General features: G+C 47.6%; 1 protein-coding gene across 4 annotated transcripts in view; it reads right to left on the bottom strand.

Annotated features, from left to right (window-relative positions):
• CNTN5 (contactin 5) overlaps positions 1 to 22,535 on the bottom strand; it is a 3,369,946-nt gene that overhangs the window by 1,936,723 nt on the left and 1,410,688 nt on the right. For all 4 annotated transcript variants that reach the window (XM_085621430.1, XM_085621433.1, XM_085621431.1 and 1 more), the window contains one exon: positions 22,278 to 22,352. The gene's annotated coding sequence lies outside the window, so the exon portion shown is untranslated. The remainder of the gene's footprint in view (positions 1 to 22,277; positions 22,353 to 22,535) is intronic.

Raw genomic sequence — 22,535 nt, 5'->3', positions numbered from 1 at the left:
ACTCATCTGTCCACAATTCCTCCGCTTTACCAAACAATAGGATCTCCGTCTTGTTGGAATTAAGTTGGAGGTAGTTGTTTTTCATCCATGTGGATATTTTAATCATACAGCTCTTAAATCTGTCTCTGGTCACCGTGTGGTCCTTCTCTATGGGGATTATCACCTGAGTGTCGTCCGCATAGGAGATGGTTTGGAATCCACAGGATTTTACAATGGTAGCCAGTGTTGCCACATAGATGTTGAACAGAGTGGGGCTTAAAATGGAGCCCTGAGGGACCCCCTTATCCACGACTGTGGTCTGAGAGACAAATGAGTCTAACTGCACACATTGAGATCTGTCCGATAAGAAACTCCGCAGCCACTCCCATGCCATTCCAGTGACACCAATCTCGCGCAGTCTATCCAGCAGGATTCTGTGAGAGATGGTGTCAAAGGCTGCTGACAGGTCAAGTAGGACCAGCACAGCTGGAGTCCCTTCATCCAGTGGCAGCCTGATGGTGTCTGTTACCTCTCCCAGAGCGGACTCTGTGCTCTAACCAGCACGGAAGCCTGACTGCGAGGGATCCAAAAGGCTGTGGTGATCCAGATAGTCTGAAAGTTGGTGATTGATCAGAGTTTCCATAACTTTAGAGCAGCACGGGAGGAGCGAAATAGGTCTATAATTCTGCAGATCGGCACAGTCTGAAGATGGCTTCTTGGGCAGGGGTTTAATAAAGGCCTTTTTCCATCTAGCTGGAAAATAAGAGGTTGCTAGAGATAGGTTACATACTTCCGTTATGGGATTTACTAGCTCCATTGCTAAATCCGACAACACATAAGGGGGGGGGGGGGCTATATCAGAGAGAGAGCCTGACTTGATGCCTTTCAGTAGAGGTAGCACCTGTTCCCTAGTGATGGTAGCGAAGGTCTCCAATATCACCAGGGAGGGCTTATCAGTAATTAGGATTCTTTCCCTGTTATCTGATACCTGCTTGAAAGAATCATAGATGTTGTCTATCTTATTTTTAAAATGCATCGCGAGCTTATCGCTAAGTTCCTGTGTGGGGAGACAGGTAGAATTGACTACTCTGGGAGCAGTAAATTCCTTGAGAATTCTAAAAAGTTCTTTGGAAGAACCCTTTGCCCCCTCTATACGAGTGGCCAAGAATGTACGTCTTGCTGTATTGCAATTTTTAAGATATATCCTATGTACAATATTATAGGCAAGTCTATCTGCCTCCGATTTTGTTTTCCTCCATTTTCATTCCTTCACCCTGCAGGCAGCCTTCTCAGTCTTTAAACTATCAGAATACCATGGAGCTGGACTTTTTTTGTCATATATTGTAGCTGTTTTGCTAGGGACGATCTTGTCAAAAGCGCTTATGACCTCTGACTCTAATTTACATGTTATGTTATGTTATGGGCATTTCTAGAGCGCGCGACTCACCCTGGGGCATCTCGGCGCTATACCTAGTGATTTGCTGAGAGGGGAAAAAAGGGAGGGAAGACACGTCAGTTAGGTAAGACTGTTAGTACTCAGAACAGGAAGGTTTTCAGTTGTTTCCTAAAAATAGGGAAGGAAGGGCAGGTGCGTATGTAGATGGGAAGTGCGTTCCAGTAACGGGGTGCAAGATAAGAGAAAGCCCTGCCCCCGGCGCAGGTAAGACGGATTAGGGGGGGTCTTCACGAGCTCCAGCGCATTTGAACGTAAGTTTAGAGTAGAGGAAGTTTTTGTAAGTTTATTAGCCAGGTATTTTGGACCTTTACCGTTGAAGGCTTTATACGTGAGGCAGCAGGTCTTGAAATGTGCTCGTTTCGAAATAGGGAGCCAATGAAGGTCTAGAAGTAGCGGAGCTGACGGCGTACCTGCGGGGAGATTTAGGATCATTTGAGCAGCGGTGTTTTGAATAACCAGAAGTTTTTTTTAAGTGTGTCGGGCCAAGTTCCGCCAGCAGAGCATTCCCATAATCGAGGCGGCTGATCACCATGGCCTGGACCAGAGTTCTACGATGCTTGGTGGGGAGAAAGGGAAGAATCTTCCGAAGTAGTCGAAGGCTAAAAAAACAGGCGCTAGAGATTGCAGCAACGTGATCCTTCATGGAAAGGGTCTGGTCGATTTTAAAACCCAGATTTTTCCTTACTTGTTTGGGCGCTGGAGCAGTACCCAGCTCATGCAAGCCACCATTTCTCAGACCAGAAGAAAGGAGCCTTCCCAATTGTGGGAGTGGGAGATCGTGTCGAATGCTGCGGAGAGATCCAAGAGGACCAGAATCGCTGATCCTCCTGCGTCCAATTCTTGCCTCAGTGAGTCGGTTACAGCCAGGATAGCAGTTTCTGTACTGAAACCTGGACGGAAGCCTGATTGCGAGGGATCTAGCACGTTGTTGGATTCCAAGTAATTACTCAACGGCCTGTTTATGGCAGATTCAAGTAGTTTACCCTGCACCGGGAGTAGTGATGTGGGGCGATAATTACTAAGGACAAGAGGGTCTGCCGTTAGTTTTTTCAGGATGGGGCGGACAAAAGCTTCCTTCCAAATGGAAGGAATGACGCCCGACCTGATGGAGCTGTTGAAAATCCCTTGAATTTCCGGGGCACAGCAGGAAGCTATGAGGGCCATGGTTCTCGGTGGGCACATGTCACTAGGGGAGCCTGATTTTGCTGATGACAGCAAAGTAGTAACTTCAGTTATAGAAAGGGGCTCAAAGTGTTTAAGATTGCCTGGAATCCTTAAATTGGTTGCTCCAGTATTCCTGAGGGGGGTAGTGGGCTGAGCTGATGGAGAGGGAAAGTTGGCATAGATTAGATTGATTTTTTCCTCGAAGTGGGCTGCGAGGGAGTCGCAGAGTTCCTGTGACTCCGTTTCAGGCGGTCGGCAGGCTTTAGGGGAGACAAAGTCTTTGACTATGTTAAATAATGTTTTTGACGAATTGGTAGCTTGGTCGATTTGTTTTAAGATGAAAGATTTCCTAGCTATTTTAATGTTTTGATGATATTTAGAAAGGGATAATTTGTAGGTGTGTCGGTCCATAGGGTTTTTTTTGGTTCTCCAGCATCTCTCCAGAACTTTACACCTGGATTTCTCCACGCTGAGCTCCCCCGTGTACCAAGGAGCTGATTGTCGCTGTTTGGAGGGGCGGAATTTTTTCACGGGAATTAGGGCGTCAAAAACTGTAGTTAGTCTAGTGTCGAGAGTCTTCAACCGTCCCAAGACGTCTAGGTCTGCCGGTGGAGCTGCCTGTGGGAGCGCATAGTAGCTTGCCTCGAAGGCTTCTAAGGATCCTTCTGTTGCCCTCCTCCCTCTGTCTGTCACCCTCCCTCTGTCTGTCTGTCTCCCTCCCTCTATCTCCCTCCCTCTGTCTCCCTCCCTCTGTCTCTCCCTCTTGCTCTCCCTTTTTCTCCCTCTGTCTCTCTCCCTCTGTCTCCCTCCCTCTCTCCCGGTCTCCCTCCCTCTGTCTCCCTCCCTTTATCTCCCTCTGTCTCCCTCTCTCTGTCTCCCTCTCTCTGTCTCCCTCCCTCTGTCTGTCTCCCTCTCCTTCCCTCTGTCTCCACCTGACTCCCTCCCTCTGTCTCCCTCTGCCTCCCCCCTCTGTCTCCCTCTCTCTGTCTCCCAGTTTCCCTCTCTCTCTGTCTCCCTCCCTCTGTCTGTCTCCCTCCCTCTGTTGCCCTCCTTCCTCTGTCTATCACCCTGTCTGTCTCCCTCTGTCTCCCTCCCTGTGTCTCCCACCCCCTCTCCGTCTTCCTCCCTCTGTCTCCATACCCCTCTCTGTCTCCCTCCCCCTCTCTGTCTCCCTCTCCCTCCCTCTCCCTCCGTCTCCCTCTGTCTCCCTCTCTGTCGGTCTCCCTCCCTCTGTCACCCTCTCTATCTCTCCCTCTGTCTCCCTCCATCTCCCTCCCCATCTTTCTCCCTCTGTCTCTCTCCCTCTGTTTCCCTCTCTGCCCCCCCCCTCTGTCTCCCTCCCTCTGTCTGTCTCCCTCTCCTTCCCTCTGTCTCCACCTGACTCCCTCCCTCTGTCTCCCTCTGCCTCCCTCTCTCTGTCTCCCACGGTTTCCCTCTCTCTCTGTCTCCCTCCCTCTGTCTCCCTCCCTCTGTCTCCCTCTATCTGTCTCCCTCCCGCCCTCTGTCTGTCTCCCTCCCTCTGTTGCCCTCCTTCCTCTGTCTGTCTCCCTCTCTCTGTCTCCCACGGTTTCCCTCCCTCTCTGTCTCCCTCCCTCTGTCTTCCTCCCTCGCTCCCTCTCTGTCTCCCTCCCTCTCTCTGTCTCACTCTGTCTCCCTCTCTGTCTGTCTCCCTCCCTCTCCCTCCCTCTGTCACCCTCTGTCACCCTCTCTCTTTCTCTATCTGTCTCCCTCCATCTCCCTCTCCATCTCCCTCCCTCTGTCTCCCTCCCTCTGTCTCTCCTTCTCTCTGTCTCCCTTCCTCTGTCTGTCTCCCTCTCCATCCCTCTGTCTCCACCTGAGTCCCTCCCTCTGTCTCCCTCTGCCTCCCCCCTCTGTCTCCCTCTCTCTGTCTCCCATGGTTTCCCTCTCTCTCTGTCTCCCTCCCTCTGTCTCCCTCTATCTGTCTCCCTCCCTCCCTCTGTCTGTCACCCTCCCTCTGTTGCCCTCCTTCCTCTGTCTGTCACCCTCTGTCTCCCTCTCTGTCTCCCTCCCTTCCTCTGTCTGTCTCCCTCTGTTGCCCTCCTTCCTCTGTCTGTCACCCTCTGTCTCCCTCTCTGTCTCCCTCTCTGTCTCCCTCCCTCTGTCTCCCACCCCCCCTCCGTCTCCCTCCCTCTGTCTCCCTTCCTCTGTCTCCTTCCCTCTGTCTCCCTACCCCTCTCTGTCTCCCTCACCCTCTCTGTCTCTGTCTCCCTCTCCCTCCCTCTCCCTCCCTCGGTCTCCCTCTCTGTCTGTCTCCCTCCCTCTCCCTCCCTCTGTCACCCTCTCTCTCTCTCTCCCTCTGTCTCCCTCCATCTCCCTCTCCATCTCTCTCGCTCTGTCTCTCTGCCTCGGTTTGTCTCAGTCTGCCTCTATCTGTCTGTCTGTCCCTGTATGCAGCTGTCTCCCTCCCTCTGTCTCCCTCTCTGTCTCTGTCTGTCTCTGCCTCTATCTGTCTGCCCCTGTCCCTGTCTCTGCCTCTATCTGTCCCTGTCTCTGTCTGTCTCTGTCTCCCTCCCTCTGTCTCTCTCTCTCCCTCCCCCTCTCTCTGTCTCCCTCCCTCTCCCTCTCTCTCTGTCTCCCTCTCTCTCAGTCTCCCTCCCTCTCTCTCCCTCTGTCTCCCTCCCTCTGTCTGTCTCTGTCTGTCTCCCTCTTGTCTGTCTCCCTCCGTCTCCCTCCCTCTGTCGCCCTCCTCCCTCTGTCACCCTCCTCCCTCTGTCACCCTCCTCACTCTGTCACCCTCCTCCTTCTGTCACCCTTCTCCCTCTGTCTGTCTCCCTCCCTCTGTCTCCCTTTCTCTGTCGTTGTCCCTCTGTCTCCGTCCATCTGTCTCCGTCCCTCTGTCTCCGTCCCTCTGTCTCCCTCCCTATCTCTCTCCCTCTCTCTCTCTCTCCCTCTGTCTCTCCGTCTGTCTCCCTCTGTCTCCCTCTCTCTCTGTCTCCCTCTCTCTGCTCCCTCTCCCTCCCTCTGTCTAACCCGGTCCCTCCCTCGCTCTCTCCCTCTCTCTCCCTCTCTGTCTGTCTCTCTGTCTGTCTCTCTGTCTGTCTCTCTGTCTGTCTCTCTGTCTCCCTCTGTCTCCGTCCCTCTGTCTCCCTCTCTCTCTCCCTCTGTCTCTCCCTCTGTCTCTCTGTCTCTCTCCCTCTGTCTCCCTCTCTCTCTGTCACCCTCTCTCTGTCTCCGTCTCCCTCCCTCTGTCTACCCCAGACTCCCTCCCTTTGTCTCCCTCCCTCCCTCTGTCTCCCTCCCTCCCTCCTTCGCCCTCCTCCCTCTGTCTGTCTCCCCCTGTCTGTCTCCCTCTGTCTGTTTTCCTCTGTCTCCCTCCCTCGCTCCCTCTCTGTCTCCCTCCCTCTGTCTCCCTCTCTCTCTGTCTTCCTCTCTCTCGGTCTCCCTCCCTCTGTCTCCCTCCCTTTATCTCCCTCCCTTTATCTCCCTCCCTTTATCGCCCTCTGTCTGTCTCCCTCTGTCTGTCTCCCTCTGTCACCTCACCCCAGCTTCCCGGGCACACACACAGCTGCAACAGAGTACTTCGCAGGTCTTTAAAAGACCATTTGCTGGGAGACGTTATGCAATAGATGAGGCATAGTGAGAACAAAGCTTTCAAAGGAATGCCTCTTAATTAGCAGCAGTTATGTGCTAAGTGCCCGTTAATAACAGGGTCATCCCGCGACACACCCACCATTTGCAGGCGACACAGTACTGTGTCGGGACACACAGTTTGGAAAGCTCTGCTTTATAAGGTGTTATAACTTAAGCCAGTGCTTTTCTATGGGAGAGCCAGCCTTGCCACAGTGTAAAACAACTTTGGCAATTTTTCACTGCTAGGACATGAAAAGCTTAAGTACACATGTCCTACCTTTTAAATACCATGCAGCCTGCCCTAAGGGCACTTAAGGCCTACCTTGGTGGTGACTTGTCAGTATTGGAAAGGAAGGATTCAGCCTGGCAAAGGTTTTCATTTTGCAAGGTTTAATTTGCAGCTTTAAAACTGTACACTCAGGCTTCAGTAGCAAATCTGAAGACATGCTTTGCTTTGTCACTTTAGTGGTGGCAAAATAGGTGGATCATTCCACGACTGATACTTGACTTACAGGCCCTGGGTACACTGTTTACCGGGTAAACTGTGTTCCGGGACCTATAGGTAAGCTAAATATACCGATCAGGTATTACACAATTCTATTTGTTGTTAGAGGCCAGAGCACATACACTAGGCGCATGAAGGTAGTGCCCCAGTTTTCAGAGTCCATACGCCAGCAATATTATCAGCCAAAAAGTGAGGCATGACCAACTAAAAAACCCAATTTTTATACAACTGTTATTTCTGGCTCTGAGAAAGAAAAAAAAGGGTCATCAATTGCTCATGGCAACTACAGCATAAAAAAATAGAAAACAGAAAAGGCTGTTCTTTGTTTACAATTAAAGTAAGTTACATTCACTAGAGTGGTTTTGTGATGCTTTACATTTCTAAACAATTGTTTTACAATGGAAAAGGATGCTCATAGGATTACTATTAAAAACACTTTATTGGGATTGAAGTTGTAGGGATTTTAAAATCAAATCCAGCCTGGTGTAAATTGATAAGTTTGAAAGGACAACATTCAAAACACTGTGTATTTATTTCTTTAAAACATCGTAGGGACTTTTGGTAATTACTCCATTAATTACGATGGGATTGCTATTGATTTTACCTTGCAGTTTAGATTTCAGCCTTCTTAGATAGTTGACCAGAAACATGGAATTCTGATGTGTTAATAAAGAATAGACTTTTCCCTTTAAGAATTATTGGCTGAGATGATTCATATGTAGCTCTCGCCGTAGTCATGGTTTCCTTCAACTGACTCACTTGGAATAAATCGCCTAATGACAAACAATTATACAATTTATGCCCAGGGCAATGTCCGATCATATTGTGCTATGTGGTCAGCTTATGGCCTCCCAGAATATTGTAGCTGGCCAGGTCACAGTATGAATATCAATTTGTAAAAACAGTTAATTGTCATTATATTTAAGAAAAGATAGTACAGTATATGTTAGTCAGAATGATCCAGTTTGCAGATGATACCCAGCTACAACTGACTTCACCTGGCTAAACTACTTCACAACAATTCAAGCATGAATGACCAAGGCCATCCCAAGGTAAGCCCCATTAAGAGAGAGTGTGACCTGTTCACAAATGTCACCAAGCAACATCAGGTCCAGTAATAACTTGATGAGAAGATTCTAGACAGCTTTGAACTGCTACTCATTCATTCAATCAATCAAACAGTATTTGTAAAGCGCAGTTTCTCTCTCCTGGGAGAATCCAGGCACTGCGGCCCCAAGGGCCATTAATCGAAGAGCCAAGTCTTGAGCCCTATCCTGAACTTGGTGAGTGAGGGAGCGGTGCGGAGGGGGAGGTCATTCCAGGACTTAGCAGCAAGGCAGAAGGAACGAGCTCCACTGCAAGGTACGTGTGTGAGGGAGGTGGAGTGGAGATGTCTAGCAGAATGGTGGAAGGTCAGACAGTGGTTGATGTAGGTGGGTCCGATGCTTTGGAGGGATTTAAAGGTGTGAGTCAGAAGCTTGAACTGACATCTCTTAACTACGTGGAGCCATTGGGGACTTCTGAGGCGGGAGGTGATGCTGGTTTGTTTGGGAAGGTTGGGGGTCAGTCTGGCTGCAATGTTCTGTACGGTCTAAAGTCGTCTGAGGAGCAGTAATGTGGTTCCGGTGTAGAGTGCGTTTCCGTAGTCTAGTGGGCTGGAGATGAGGGCTTTTCCTGGTGTTGATGGTGATCCATCTGAAGATCTTCTGGAGCACACAAAGGATGTGGAAGTAGGATGATGCCACTGCGTTGACCTGTTGTTTCATGGTGAGATGGTTGTTTGGGATGACATTGAGGTTGCGGGCGTGGTCAGTGGGGGTTGGAGCTGGTCCGAGTGCGGTGGACAACCAGGTGTCGTCTCCAGGGTGAGGTGTTCTATCCAAAGATGAGCACTTTCATGCTGGCCGTGTTCAGCTTCAGGCAGTTGGATCTCATCCAGTTGGCGACGCTAATCATGGCATAGCCGAAGTTGGATCTGGTGGTGGATGTGTTACCGTGAGGGAGAGGATGAGTTGGGTGTCGTAAATATATTAAATGGTGCTGAGGTCGTGAGTGCAGACGATGTCGGCCAGCGTCCGACATATAGGTGTTGAAGAGGGTAGGGCTGAGGGAGGAGCCTTGGAGCATGCCGAAAATTATACTCTTGGGTTTGGAGGTGAAGGGTGGAAGGCGGATCCTCTGTGTGCATCCGGTAAGAAAAAAAGGCGATCCATTTTAGGGCATTGCCACTGATGTCAATGTGGTGGAGTCTGGTGATGAGGGTGTGGTGGGATACAGTGTTGAAAGTCACTGAGAGGTCAAGGAGGATTAAGGTTGAGGTCTCTCCTAGGTCGAGGAGGTGTCTGATGTCGTTGGATGCTGCGATCAGGGCAGTCTCAGTGCTGTCATTGGGTCAGAAGCCGATGTGGGAGGCATTGAGCTGGCTATTTTCTTCCAGATGTTCGGTGAGCTGACAATTGATGGCTTTCTCCAGGAACTTGGTAGGGAAAGTGAGCAGCGAAATTGGGCGGTAAATCTTGAGTTCGTTGGGGTCAGCGGAGGGTTTCTTCAAGAACGGTTTGGCCTCTGTGTGCTTCCATGCACTTGGAATGGTGGCTGTGGTGATGGATGCGTTGAGGATGTTGGTGAGGATACTGCCAATTTCCTTTTGTTCCAGGTTGAAAACATGGTAGGGTCAGGGGTCTGTTGGTGCCACGGAGTGGATCGAGTTCATGATGGATGTGGTGTCCTGCAGGGAGAGATGCTTGCAGTCGCTGAGCCGGAGGCTGTGGGTGATGTCACTGGGTGGTAGGAGGTGGTCAGGGACGGTGGGTTGAGGGTCGAAATTGCTGTAGCAGTTGGCTATCTTGTGGAAGTAGTCTGCCAGTGTCGCAAAGGGCCTGGTAGGGGCGGATCATGTTTTTGAGGGCCGATGGTCAGGAACACTCTCTGATGATGCTGAAGAGTTCCTCATGTGGTTGGCGCTAGTCTAGATGCGGTTGGTTAGGGCATCCTTCTTGGCTTCTCTGAGGCAAAGGTGGTAAGTGCTGAGGGCAGATTTGTAGGTGGTGAGCTCAGAGGCATTCCTGCTGGAGCGTAACAGTCTCGCTAGTCGTTTGCATTTCTGCTTCTGGAGTCGGAGCTCGAGTGCTTGTTGGACCTGCAGGTGCTGGTTTTCCTCATGGAGGCGACAGTGTTGGCTGATTTGAAGATCCGGTCAGAGAAGTTCTGGACGGCCAGTTTGAGGGTGGTGGTGGGGTCTGCTGGAGTTGAGGGTGGTGGTCCATTCGGCCTCGATGACTCTGCTCCAGCTGCGATGAGAGGGGATGGCGGGTTTGGTGAAGAGTGTCGGTGAGCCTGCGATGGTGAAGTGGACAATGTTGTGGTCTGTCCAAGTAAGCTCATTTACATGGGAGAATTTGATATTGTCACTGGAAGTGAAGATAGAATCTAAGGTGTGTCCTGCTTTGTGTGTGGGGCTAGTAACCAGCTGCTTGAGGCCAATGGTGATCCAGCTCTCCAGGAGGTCGGTGTCATTGGGGTCGGCGAGGTGGAAGTTGAGGTCACTGAGGAACATGAAGTGATTGGAGTTGATAGCTATGGGGGTTATGAAGTCGGCAATGATGTTGGAGAAACTGGGCCAGGAGCCTGGTAGCCTGTAGGCGAAGATTCCTCTGCTGGTAGTTTTGGCATCTGTGCTGATTTGGAAGTTGAGATGTTCCATGATGGGAGAGGTGTCGCCTTTGTAGGTGGTGCACTGGAGGGTGTCTTTTTAGATTATGGCGATGCCCCCCTGTGCTTGTTGAGGCGGTCACTGTGTATCATCTTGTAGCCCTGGGGCATTGCAGATGCAATGTCGGGCATTGATGAAGGGGTGAGAGAGGTCTCCATGATGACTATGGCATCGGAGGGGTCATTGACATCTAACACCTTTCTTTCATATCAAGCTGTGTGTCAGGATGTACGCTGTGCACGAAACCTAGGCTGCAAGGCATCATCTGACCCTGATCTGAAGAGGAAAGCTATTTCTATCAAACAAAAGCTTCAGAACAGCCTAGCCGAAAATATGTTACTTGCAAGTGTTGGAGAGATTTCTAAATTACACCTGAAGCGTTTTCTGTCAGGTAGTTCCTCTTCAAAGACAAATATGAATTCCAAAGGATAACCCTAGACACCGCCAATTGCTCCTTCATCCACCAGCATCAACGTCAAGATCTGCCGCATCACCTCGAAGGCAGTCAATGATCCTACCCACTAACCTGACTGCCACGCTCATGAAATCCAGATAGCTTTGAAAGCAGCAGCATTGCTAGACTGAGAGTCAGGAAAGCAATGAAAGGCCAGGACATCCCCTTCGATAATTCAATGATTCCCGTTGCAATGCACCAGGCGCCATCTTTCCTCCAAGTCTCAAAAGTACTCAAAACTCTCTTCATCAAGGCACTCCTTGTCACAGTGTAACCTTCTAGTAACATGATTGCATAAGAGAAGTGCCCCCGCTCCTGCTCAGGTACCCCTCCCGCCCTACCCCCTGCCATCCTTCACTGGCAGCTGCCCACCCTGGGTCCCAACCATCTCATGGCGACCTGTCACCACCGACGTTATCGTGTCGATATCCTTCCCACTTTTATTGTCAGCCCATGTGCCGCTTGTACCTAAGTTAGAGCCAAGTCTGTCAAAATCAATACATACATTAACCCCTTTGCCGCGGCACGAATTTTACCGCGGAGCTGGGGGGGTTTGGGGGCAGCGCGGCGCCCCCATGCTCGTGACGGAACCACTCCGTCATGAGTCACAGGCGCGCTGTGCTCATGACGAAGTGGTTCCATCACGACTCCGCCCACTGCGCTAATCGCCCGCACAGGCGGGGAATTAGCGCAGCGTGGGCGGAGCGGCTGCCAACGGCCGCAGCATGACGGAACCACTCCGTCATGAGCACACGGCACCCGTGGCTCATGACGGAGTGGTTCCGTCATGAGCAGGGAAGGGGTTAACAGAAGAGGCAAATCTAAACACCACAGAAAGTAGGAGCATGAAAAGCCTCACCCCTTCATGTCAGTTCTTTCAGAGTTACTTGAAACATTTTGCATATTCAATGAAAAGGAAACTACAGAAAATGATACAATTGAGACTGCAATTAAGATCCCAAGTGGGCTCAAATATGAACTTGCAGGTAAAAAGCATTCTTTGTGCCCAATTTACCTGTACACAGCGTCGACTGTTCTTCAGCGGGGCTCTTTTGTGTCTACGGTGTAGGCTTTAGTGCCGTGTGGCTTCTTGTACAATGGATCTGTGAAGGGGCTGTCAGGGCGGTCTATTCATTCCACCTTTCACACTTCTGCCCAGGCTCGCGCTGCTTTTTACCCTAACAGTGATTCCTTCCACCGGCTGACTTGATTGCTCTGATGACCTCAATCAAACGGCAATTACACAGAGAAGGCTGGCGGTAATTATTCACATCAAAGCAAAATGGAACCACCTGAGCAGACAGCTGCAGTCCTTCTGGCGACGAGCGTTTACTACAGAAATTGCCCTCAGAAATTTATGATGCATATTAAAATTATAAAAAGGCTGATTTGTTTGCAGGGTAGGTAGATGCGACTAATTCCCTATGCCACCACAACATGCAATTAACCCCCCTCCCCCCCAGAAAATAGCAGATCTTCCGCTTTCTCCATCTGACAACCCAACAAAAATGGTCACTGAAATATTGTGAATTAGCAGAATTTCAAATACTAAGAGAGATACTTTCCCATCATTAGGAAAAAATGTGATACTGGTGTAGTTGAGAGCGGTCGCATGGTCCCATGGCTGCAGCCTTCTCACGATTGCCTCAACCGGGGCAATTTTCTAGGCGCGATTCTGCGTTTCGCTGCTCATTCCAAGGCTCTTCTTCAAGGAAGTTCACAACTTCAGTCGAGGCTCACCCGGTCATGCATGATCCCCGCAGTCTCCAGATCTCACTTCCTATAGATGAGATTCTCACCAGCTTAAACACTATGTACAACTTATCACAAACACCTTTCTATAAATTGCACAGTTTCTACCTGCCACAACGCTTGATGGGTTTAGGTCAGGTTTGGGGAAAATTCATAACCAACCTATTGCTGGTAGGGAGGTGCAACAAAAATCCCTGTAAATATCCTGAATAAAAGCCACACTTGGTGGTGCACACGACAACCCTGTTAGTCCTCAGGTATGTTTAAGCTATATGTGTACCTCTACAGGTATAAAAACATACATGCCGATCGTATAGGGCCATTTTGACAACCCCGCCTACGCAATACTATAACGCCACACTGCTTCCCATCCACTACCTTACAAGGATTTGTGATCCAACGACACTGACACTATCACAACATAACATTGATAAATATAAGAGGCTCCCACTTACGAATCACGTGTGGCAAGATGATTCATTTTGCAGGGATGTAGCCACTGGGAGGCCAATGATAAAGCAGTAATCTTTGCACATGTCCTTAGCTTCAGAACGTCGATTTCTTGACCTGTCCTGAACATAGGGTGCACTTTGGAATTCCCCTGAAAACATTTATCTTTAGCAGGGGTTGAATGCAGCAGCTATTACAAAAAACTTGAAAGCTTTCAACTATTCCGTAGTGATGTGTTCTGGTTAAACAGCAGTAAGCAAAAAAGCATTGGCAAGTAAAAAGAGGTAAGAGAGACAGGAAAAGGTAGACTCTGATAGGTGTGTGACAAAGAAGATTGAGAATTCTTTAACAGTGACCTGAATAATCACAACTACATGAAATGCCTGACTTGTCTGAGGGTACGTTACCAGAGAGTTCGGTTAGCTCATTGCCACGGGATGTTGGCTTTGCAATGATGAAATGAGGTGAGGACATGTGGAATAGAACACAGTTCTGATGTGCTCATGGTGAGCTCTGTGACGGTGAAGGGGGATTGGATGACTAAAGGAAGTACCCTAAAACAAAACAATAAAGAGGAAACCCTCACACATGGAGAACCTGTCTAGAGGAAGTAGTGGATTTTTAATTTGCTTTTTCTGGTTTGCTTTTTTTTTCCTCACCTTCCACGCTACTCCATTGCACCTTTCCACTCTTTCTTAATGACACTCCCCCACAGATTTGGGCACGCGTGACATTTCTATGTTAGATATACAGGGTTTTTTTTAAATGAGACTGCAGATAGACTTAGCAAACCAAGCCATACTGGGTCTGATGCTACAGAAGGCTTTCAAAGAGAGACTAAGAGCGGCTGTATGAATTAACAGCGACTTTTCGAATTTTGACTTCATTAAAGTCGAAATGAAATTGTGGATGTAATTCTATTGTGTTGTTTATTATTTCTTAACACAAATCCGAAACTGTTGAATTTTAAAAGTAATTTTTTAATGGTATGCATTCTTTTAGTTATGCAACTGTAACCTACTAATTCCCAAGTATCCATTAAGGCTTCCCATCCCTAAACCCTTAAAATCCTCAATGCTACCTTCCCACGAACCTTGAAAAAACCCTCAATACTCCTTAATGCTACCCACCATTTAATCCTAAAAGTCTCTAACTACCCAAATGCAACCATTCCCTGAGCCCTACCAACCCATTACTACCCCTTAAAGCTGCTCATACCTGAACCCCAAAACCCCTGATTTATCCTTTTCTGAACCCTATTACCCCTTAATGCTAGCCTTTCCAGGACAGCAAAATCCCTACCTACCTCTGAACACTACCTTGCCCTCAGTCTTAAAAACCCTTACTATCCCTTAAGGCAACCCTTCCCTTAACCCTGAAAACACATACCTCATAATACTACTCTTCCCTGAACCGAACCCCCTGACTTCCTCTTATTGTTCCCCTTCCCTGAACACTAAAAAACTGCCACTAACCCTAACACTAACCTTTCACACCACCCATTCATGAACACTAAAAACCAGAACCATCCCTTAATCCTACCCAACCCTGAACCCTAAAAGACCTTAATACCAACTAAACTTACCCTTCCATGAACCCTAAAAGCTACCACCTACCCCTTAACACTACCAACCCACTACTACCTCCTAATGGTACCTTTTCCCTAACCCTAAAATACCCATACTAGTGCCCTGTCCCTTCCCCACCTCACTGTAAATGCTCCTCTCTACTTTAGCAGAAGGATGACCCTTTGACTCTGCTTCCAGTACACTTACCTCTACCGAATAGGATGCACTATTTTTTAATTTTTCTTGTATGGCCACAACTTTTTTTCTTTCTATTTTTTCTCTAGATGGCTTTTTGGAACAATTTTTTTGCAGTCAAACTTTTTCCTCACAGTATTTTTGCAGCAGACACTTCGAGTAAAAAAGTGGGGATGTCAATGGAAGGTGAGGCAGAGACAAGATAGGAGGAAGCTGCATGTACAAGTATGGGGAATCCTTCCACAAATGCCTTGATGCGCAGCGCATTAATATCGCCCCAGCTTCCTTTTTGAACCAAATATAAATAAACCACCTGGTTTAGTTACACTGTACTCGCCGTGGCTGTTGCCCCGAATCTACCCGAGATCCTTCCTTTGAATAAGTGAAAGCCGTGCCGATCCGGCACTGAGCATGAATTACTATGGCATTTGACGAGTGAGAAACATCTATCCCAAGCAACGCTCCGAAAGAATTCAGGATGCTGAAACCGTGTGCCTTGCGCGGTTGGACGGCTTTCAGTTATTCAAAGGAAGGATGTCGGGTAGATTCGGGGCAACAGCAACGCCGAGTACAGTGTAACTAAACCAGGTGGTTTATTTATATTTGGTTCAAAAAGGAAGCTGGGGAGATATTAACGCGCTGACCATCAAGGCATTTCCTCTGAGGCTGTTTCAGGACTCCGATGGATTCATAGAAGATATTCCCTGACGAAGAGTGTTGATACACCCGAAATGCATAGGGAATGGGGAATGATACAATCTACGTTTTTCAAGTTCATTTGAATTGACTTCGAAGCTGTATTTGATTTTGAACTACACTATATGAAGAATTAAAAAGAAGCGTCACAGCAATGACGGATGAAGTTTATGTTTTTTTGAGAAAAATCACCGAATATCTGTGTTTAATTTGATGATTGTGTTTAAATTGTTTTCCCTTTGTGAAAGATATTATTGAAGATTTGTTAATGCACACTCGCTCAAGAGTGTACCAGGTAGTGCACACCCTGTCTAGGACAATTTTCTCTATTTAGTTTTTTTTTTTTACTTCTAGAAGTTGGCATTTCTGTGTGCTATGTGTCTGCCTGCCTGATGTGGATTGCATGTCTGACTTTGGAGTGACAGGGGCTGCTGAGGTGTGCGTGGCTCCAGGGAGGGCAGGGTGAGTCAGCGCTAGGCTGAATAGAGGATCTGCATTTGGAGTAGTGGGAGGAGTAGTCCCCTGAATAGGTCTGTGCCTGACTGGGTGAATGCTGGCTCCACCTCTGTGTGGTGTGTCTGATGACGAGCCTCCACCTGACAATAGGGAAGAGGAGCCCTGTAACAAAGCGCTCCAAAAAAAAACAGAACCAGCTCAGGCTGGTTCCCCAAGCCCTGTGCCAAAGGCAGACAAAAGAAAATGCTGTATAAAAATCGGGGCTGTGACCCCATGAAAAGTGTGCTTTCCTTGTGGCTTGGGACTTGCTGCCACTGGGCCCCGGGAGGAACCGCCACGAGGGACTGCCTCCCAGCTGTAGGGCCCTGTGAGCTGGCCTGCCTGGGCCCAGCCTTTGCCATGGAACTGTGGGGGCCTTAGTGCCTCGTGGGCACACTATTTACTTTTTGAGGAGAGTGCTGGAGCTCTGCAGCTTTTTTGGAGGGAATCCCGACGTGGGGATTCCCCATCAATGATGCCTGGGAAGCAGGAGCCCACCCCGCGTTTGTGCAGCTAACCGGTGGGAGCCCACCCCGCATTGTGTGCTCCTAGCAGCGGGAGCCCACCCCGCATGGTGGGTGCATCGGCAGCAGAGCGGGAGCCCACCCCGCACTGCCGCTACTGAGGAGAGCGGGAGCCCACCGTGCACTCTGGTGAGCTGAGAAGACGGCGGGTGCCCACCCCACATTTGTGTTTACCAAAAAGCAGGAGCCTACCCCGCATTTTTGTGCTTAATTAAGGTGGGAGCCTACCCCGTTTTGGTGTCCTTTAAAATGGGAGCCCACCCCGCACTTCGAGCTGGAAAGAGGAGCCACCGAGAAAAGATCGGCAAATCCGGAAGTCAGGCAGATTGCCTAATGTAAGGCGGGGCCGTGAAGGGAAGCGCGAGGAGTGGAAGTCAGGCGACGAATGCCTGATGGTGGGCGGGGCTCGAGTCCAGGAATGAGAGAGCCCTGCGTGTCTGCCCGCACTGAGAGCAGAGCCTCAAGTCAGGACAGGCACTGCGAACTGGCGGACGCTCCCGACATTCACTACTGGCACCACTGGGGTGTCTGGGGCCCAGAGTACCTTGGCCCAGAGGTGTCCGATCCAGAAAAACATGCCGCACTGTTGTTCTCAGCCGCGGAAGACCTGGAAGTGAGGCACGCCTGCCTGACCGGGGGCAGAGTTTCCACAGCAGAGCAGAAGCCGGCTCGGGTCACTTTCACTGAAGCCAGACCGGCGTATCAATGCTGTTCCTCCAAGAAGACAGAGGAGTAACGCCCTGGCCTTGTGGAGAAAAGCGGGTTCCACAGGCAGCATCATCACAGCCAACGGACCGGAGGAGTCCCGGTGAGTGGGGGCAGAACGAGGAGACTGAGTTGATGCTCCCTGAGGCACAGTGGTGCTTGTGCCGAGATTCTTTTGGGGCCATTCTTGTTCCCTGTGTCCCTAGGTGGGACTCAAGAGGCACAACAGTGCCAAGGTGATTCCAAAGCTGACCCACCTGTTGGAGGGCAACTGCAACATGGGGGCAGTTGTTGTGGTAGGAGTCCAAGAGTGGGGCTCCACAGGCACAGTGGTGCCCAAGAAATTTCCTCAGCTGCACCGCAGTGGTGGTCAGCTGCAATGATGGGGGCATAGGTATTTTTGTGCTCAGGAAGGGGTGAGAAGCACCCCACGCCCTCAGCGCATTGCGCACAGAGTTTAGCTGCATTGGCAGCCAGAGGGCTAGTTGAAAGGCCCTACATTTATGCCCTGACATTTGGGATAAAGGGCATTTGAGCCCCACAGAAGGTCAGGGTGCCTGGGGTCAGGTTTGGTACCTGTGTGTACCAGGAGGGTGTAAGGCCCTAAAGGAAGGTGATGTATGCACCTAGGGAGTGTCACTAAAGTACCCTCCTGATTGTGATTTTTGCATAATGGGTTTATGCTTGTGATGCCTATTGCATAATGTGTTTATGCTTAGGATGGTTATGCATAATGTGTATTATGCCTAAGGTGATACAATGCTGAGGTCATTATTATGCCAGTAGTTACTGGTTGTGTTATTTACTATTTGTGACTTGTGTGATTCTGATGGTTCTGACAGTGACCCGATTAGCCCTGTCAGGTGTATAGAATCCCCTGTAAATATTGACTAGTGCCAGTTGGCATAGTGTATATGTGTGATTATGATTCTAATGTGTTTTGGATAATACAAAGGTTATTTTTTTTATATAACCTTGTGTGGAGTTTCTTTTGTAGTGTGTCTAGTGTGTTGCTGCTGTGTGTGTGTGTTGCGCAAACGCTTTACACATTGCCTCTGGGATAAGCCTGGCTGCTCGTGCCAAGCTACCAAGGGGGTGAGCAGGGGTTATCTTCAGTGCGTAACTCCCTTGCCCTGCCTAGAGTGGTGGTTTCTGCCTGGCTTAGGCGCAAGCCCTAGCCAACCATAAATCCCATATCTAACACATGCAAAGAATCCCAGAGCCTATCAAAGACCAGCATTGGTAAAAATTAAGCTCTGCATCACAATTATGACTTTTATAATAACTAGTGTGATCGGAATTTGCACCTACAATGCATCCCCTTTTAAAACCAGGTATAGATGATGGTGCCACACACCACAAACAAAGTGCAAAATGTGTGATTTGTGCTCAACTCTTAGGAGGTGTAAAAGTAAAAAAAATTCAAACATTTTGCATTTTGCATGTACACAGCTGCATGTTAGGTCACTTAGTAAAACAAAATTACATTTTCAATTCTATAAACTATGTTTTGTAATACAGCTTATTGAACCAACAATCTAAGTACAAGGATGATAAAATAAATTTAATTAAAAGGCCAGAAATGTAGTTTCATATATCAGATGTCTGATTGGCCTGAGCACAGGGAATGGGACTTTGCAGGAGAGATGTCTGGTGTATAGAAGCGTATCTGTAGGAGCTAGTGACTGCAGGACTGACCAGGTGAAACATTTCCAAAACCTTATTCCTTCTCTGGAGGACCAGGACACAAGGATGAGGCTTGCCCAGGAAGGTCAAATCCAAAGTGGGCAAGAAAATCTGATTTATCCTGCTCAGAGCTTTTTGCCATGCTGAAAACTGGTTCAGTGAGCCTAAGTGTCTGGCCTGATGAAGAACTGCCTGCCTATGGCTTCCAGCCTTACCCCGTTGGAGAATGCCAACTTCCAAAAAAGTGACTAAGTCCGAAGATAAAACTTTGGACCGGGGTTAGGAGGCAAATCAATCTAACCTGCGAAGTTTGCTGAGTGGTTACGAAATCAAGATTTGTTTCACTCACAGCTTCTGGTACCAAAACCGATGTCTTCAGCAGGAGCACAATGATGACATATCTGACTTTGAGGAGCCCTCACCAGCAACTACCTTGGACCTTGCCCCACTGAAAGATATCCACTTCCATATGAAGTATTAAGTCCTAAAATTAAAACTTTGACAGGGATGACTCCCTTGTTGTATCCCACCTTCATGTCATTGCCGTCAGCCTGAAATCATGCCCAAGTCCCGGTCACCTGCAAACAGTAACTTTTGACCGGCACTTTTAATTCTGAATGTCCATTTTGCCCTAAAACCTTCAAAGGTCATATGTTTAGTACCCTTTAGCCTATTTTATTGACCTTGGTCTCATTCATTTTTCTACACGTTATTACATTTGTTTGAGAATTTTATTGTGTTGTGTTCTTCACTTTGCAATTGTTGGTACTGCTTGAACCTGACATGCACTTCTCTGGAGATTGACTGCTGCTAATGCCATAGCTACCAAGGGTTAAGCAGAGATTCTCTCAGAGCTACGTTTTGACCTAACCAGAGTAGAGTCATGGAGTTGGTAGGGGATTCCCCTATCGCAAATTAATAATCCTATAATGTATAACAGTGATACGTATTACTAAATAAAGAGCCAATACTGAGAAAACAGAATATACCCAGTAATACTGGAACATAATTGAGATTACAAAATCAGTGTATGATAAACTATCACACTCAATGGGATATAAATTTAAATGTGCAGCATAAAAATGTGCTAAGACAACTAACTCCACACAGTATTTTAACAAGAATACCTCTGTCGTTCATCCACCCAGGAGTAAAATATCACACCTCAGCAGAAGTAATATTGCCCATCAGGAATACGGGTTATAGAGTCTACCATCTCAGCTCCTGGGGTCAAAGAGCATTCAAGAGCACCTGATAACATTTGAGCAGCCAGATGGAGTCACTGGGATGCATAAATTATCACCCAGAACTGCTAAATCACTCCAACACTAAATGGGAATACAGGCAACAGAGACATGGTATATTTGTTGGGCCTCGTCAATGAGGGGCACCTTGAGTCCAAAACTATGTAAATAAGATTGACGTGATTATGGTTGGTGTCTGCCTGAAGTGCAAATATAAATGGAATAAATTATAGGCTGAACAAGGTCCACAGTAATTATCATGGCTGAGATTAGTTTATGTATTCCAGACGTCATTTTCCCCTCAGGGGGGCGCCCTAAGTGACGTGACTTGTTGTGATGTAGGACCTTAGATGAGCCCCACTTTTGATGCCAAAGAACATGAAACACATGCCTAGAGTTGCTTTATATTTTCAAACCTACTGACATTTCCGAACATTTAGGGCTGGATTGCCCCTTTTGGGAGAGGGCTAAGACTGATTTGCATATAGCCAGTCCCTATCTGTAATACAAAGTGAGAACAAAATCATAACTGGGATGCAACCGAGATTACCACTGACCCTCTTTAGTTCTAGCAGCCCATTTATCATCTTTTTTTTCTTATAAAATATCACAAGCTGTAGACTTCAGAAAATACCAGATTACAAAAACAGCAAACGACGTTCAAGTGAGCGTGTAATTGACATAAGACTACGTTGCACATTGTAATGTATTTTTTAGCAAACTCCACATAAACCATATTTGGGCACAATGCGACTACGTGATTGGCTCAAATTCAGAATATGTTGTATCATGTTGTAAGCCTGGGATATTTGATTCAGATCTCTAGGTTTCAAAGTCACCAACTTAGCCACAGAGGTGCTCACGCGGTTGGCTTCTCCAGTATTTCTACTTCAGGATAATATTAATAACCAGCATTTGTTGGGCGCAGCTACCTCAGGCGAGGTGTCCCAGCGCTGGGGGCCGTCGGGAAGATTAAGCGAGCTATTGCCCAGAGTCACATGGTGCTGGGCTAACCTGCTTCCGGCGATCCCCGTGTTCTGGAGTCACCCGCCCTGGCCGTTGCACCACACCTCTTCCACTCATTGGCATTGTGAACACATCACTGGATAGGAGGCATGTACCCTTGACTAAAAGCAGTGTGAATGTATAGCAGTGCAAGGAAGAACGAGCAAAGAGTGTGTTATTTCATAATATTTCTCAAAGTTTCCTTTAATGCAAAAACACGATGGGGCCGCATTACCAATCCATTTACACATACAGGAAGTAGTTGTACAGGAGAACTGATTTACATACTTTGACAAGCCTTTGTGAATCCACTCCAAAAGGTCCAAATCTATATTAGTAAAAGGGGTGCTTTCACTTGTGCTAAATGTATGGGGCTGTTGCTATTTTAATCCCATTTTAAATGTTTTAGGGCCAATTCGAAAATACATGTAAGAGTATGAAAAAGAGTGCGACTGGAGTATTCTTTTACATACTCTTACATATCTTTGTTACTCGGCCCCCACATGATTGAAGCCTGTGGGATGATAGAGGGTTTCCTTCTGTACACATTGAGGGGAAAAATCGCATTTATAAAAAAGTCCAGTATCAATTTGTAGAAAATGCTAAAACCTATTTACAAATGCTACACACAGGCAATCTAGAAAAGCAAATAATCTCCTTTTAAGAGGCTTTAATGATAATCACAACAATTAAAACAACTTGAGAGCCATTGCTAGATTCGCAAATCCCCTTAATACGTGTGTTAAAAAAATTAATTCTGCAATAATTGCTTACTGAAAGCAAACAAAACTTAGTTTCTTATAACTGTAGCAGCAATTATCGAACCCATTGCGGGGGTTTAAGACCATGAACGTTAAGATATTAATTAAAAGAAATAAGTTGTTTAATTAACTCATCAAAAGCATTTCATATCACGACTTCATCCACCTATTTGCTTGACTTTAGCATTTTCTATAACGATTATTTAACTTAAGCCAAGCGTAAAAAAAAACTCCATAACTCCATGTGCACATAAAGCTGGAGTTTCTCTCTCAAGAAGATTCCTCATTTTACAAGTTATTATAAAAGAGAAAATGAAACGCTGAATCAAACTTACCGATGAAAGTTTAGTCCGTGAAAGAAGGCCCTTGCCGCAACTCAAAATCCAATTTGTGGCATCCACGTGTTGAATCTAATTTCGAAAAAACACAGAGGAGGATTTATCAGCACCAAAGTAACAGGACCATTGACCATCAGTGGAAAAAGAATACACCTTTTCCATTATTGGGATGCTCCCAATGGAGGAAAAACAAGTGGATGATGCCATTACAGCGGAAAACCAATATAAGAGATGACCATTGATTTATTGCATGTC

The sequence above is a fragment of the Triturus cristatus genome, chromosome 8, assembly GCF_964204655.1.
Source record: "Triturus cristatus chromosome 8, aTriCri1.1, whole genome shotgun sequence".
Lineage (NCBI taxonomy): Eukaryota > Metazoa > Chordata > Amphibia > Caudata > Salamandridae > Triturus > Triturus cristatus.
The sequence above is the reverse complement of the archived record's forward strand: the minus strand, read 5'-3'. Positions and strand labels throughout refer to the sequence as shown.